The following is a 2,337-nucleotide window of genomic DNA, read 5'->3' as shown; positions in this document are numbered from 1 at the left end:
CCTCCATGGATCGCTCGCTCCTCACCTTGGTAACCTCTCCTTCTTCTCCGTCATCAACCTTGCCAACACCGTCCTGATGGGCGCCGTTCGAGACGATTTAGGAAAGGGACATTTACATCTATGCCTCTAATTTATGCTCACTCTCAGATTTACCCATAATTTCAAAGCCTGCTCAAATTTGCCCCTCCGTCGTTAGGTGCACTTACAGAAATACCCTTCTGTGCCATTACCATCCGGTCAAAGCAAGTCAAAGGGCTTTGACCGTCCTGAAAAAAATAGCAAAAAATTTCTAAAAAATCTGAAAATTTGTGGGATCAAAGATACTCAGGTTCGCAAGGTGCCTACAAAGTTTCGTGCTGTTTGTACATTCCAGGAGCTCGTGTCAGAGGAAAAAACAATAAATATGTAAGCCTGTGAACAGTAAATTCAAAAAAATAGCAAGGAAGTTCAAAAAAATATGAAATTTTTTGGCATCAAAGAGGCTCGGGTCTGCAAGCTGCGTGCAAATTTTTGTTGTGTTTGGACATTGGAGGGGCTTGTGGAGAAAAAAACAAAATTTGGCTCGGAAAAAACTTTGGAAAAAATGACTATTTTGTTTTTTCTTGCTAGAGCTCCTCGCATGTCATTTGATCACAAAAACTTGCAAGCACCTTGTGCACCCAGGCCACTTTGATTCTAAAAAATTTCATATTTTTTTAAATTTCCTTGCTATTTTATTTCAAATTTATTGTTCACAAGCGTGCAGATTAACTGTTTTTCCTTGCCACGAGCTCCTGGAATGTCTAAATAGCACGAAATTTTGCACACACCTTGGGCACATGAGTATCTTCGATCTCACAAAATTTTAGATTTTTTAGATTTTTTTGCTATTTTTTTCAGGACGGTCAAAGCTGTTTGACCGGACGGTAACGGCGCAGAAGGGCATTTCTATAAGGGCACCTAACGACGGAGGAGCAAATTTGAGCAGGCTTTCGAATTAGGGGCATATCTGATTAGGTGGTTGCAAATGGCCCTTTAAGAAAAATGTGTCGCCTCAAATTCCTTGACCTGGGCCGCAATGGTCTGTCTGGTAGCGTTCCCCCCACCATAGGAAACCTCACCAGACTAACTATCTTTCTGGTTCAATCCCGACAGAGCTGCAAAACTTGCACGACCTTGGTATCATGAATCTCCGAAGGAATTACACTGTCCCCAACTCCCATCCTCCAACAGCTATCCACCATGGCGTATGTTCACTCCTCCAGCCCCATGGCGCTGGGTGACCTTGGTGCGCCGTTGCAGCCGGGGTCTCGCACGTTCATCGCCGTTGTCGCTCGCCTCCACCATGACGGTCGGCCATGCACCGGACGTGGTGGTCTCGGAGGTTGGTACATGGCTCTCTCCCTCTGAAAATTTTCTCCATTTGTTCCCTGTTTTATGACACGCTCCTGTGTGAGGTTGGCTGAACGGTGCAAGTATTATCGGTTTCATTTGGGGGCGTGCGCTCCTTTTGTCGAACAAAAAAACTGTCCTGGGTATTTGTATAGTTGGCTTGGAAAGTTGATGGTTTCTGAATCACGGTGGTTCGTTGTGCTGGATCAAAATGTCTGAAGGTGCTGCAAAAAAGAGGCAGAATTGCAGGGAAATGCCTCGCTGGTCTAGGAAGCATGTGGCTCTCCCTTTGTCGGGTTGGGGCGAGGTGGTTTGTGGCCTAATGGAAGTTACCTGGAATAATGTACTGTATTTTAGAAAGCAAACGTGAAAATAAAGCAAAAATGATCAGATGGCCGAGTTGGTCTAAGGCGCCAGATTAAGGCTCTGGTCCGAAAGGGCGTGGGTTCAAATCCCACTCTGGTCAAGATATTTTTTTACTATCTTCTAAAAAAACATAGAGTCATGTAGTAATACTTTTTCCCCATGGAAATAAGAGACACACAGTACCTTTTTCCCCCCCATGGAAATCAAGAGTGCGCGCATCAGAGACATGCATTGACCAGCTACTAAATCGAATTGCCACTAATTGACATGCTTTTCATACCAAGAAAGATTCAGATAGCACACCCACACACTACAGCACAAACCAATTCCTATCTTCAGACAAGGTGGCCTAAGTCTTGAACAAAGATGCATAAGAGCATCTCCAACAGCCGCGTTAAACAAGCGCCGCGCCGTGAATTTTGCCATTTTAGCACACGCGCAATCTGTAGACAAGCTCCAGCGGGCGCGCAATAACTGCGCGCGTGGCATATGTAGTTGGGCGCGCGGTCCAAATCGCCAATGCGGCGCGGCCGAAGAAGGGAAGACATCCGCGAATAAGAACAAGGCGGCGGACAGCTCTGGCACCTCGAAGGCGAGGAG

The 2,337-nt window shown here is 45.8% G+C and overlaps 1 non-coding gene across 1 annotated transcript; it reads left to right on the top strand.

Moving 5' to 3' along the window:
* Window positions 1–1,756: 1,756 nt before the first annotated feature.
* On the top strand, window positions 1,757–1,837 carry TRNAL-AAG. The gene has a single exon. It is a non-coding gene; the product is annotated as a tRNA-Leu (tRNA).
* Window positions 1,838–2,337: the final 500 nt, after the last annotated feature.

This window comes from Triticum urartu, chromosome 2 (assembly GCF_003073215.2).
Source record: "Triticum urartu cultivar G1812 chromosome 2, Tu2.1, whole genome shotgun sequence".
NCBI classification, from domain to species: domain Eukaryota; kingdom Viridiplantae; phylum Streptophyta; class Magnoliopsida; order Poales; family Poaceae; genus Triticum; species Triticum urartu.
The sequence above is the reverse complement of the archived record's forward strand: the minus strand, read 5'-3'. Positions and strand labels throughout refer to the sequence as shown.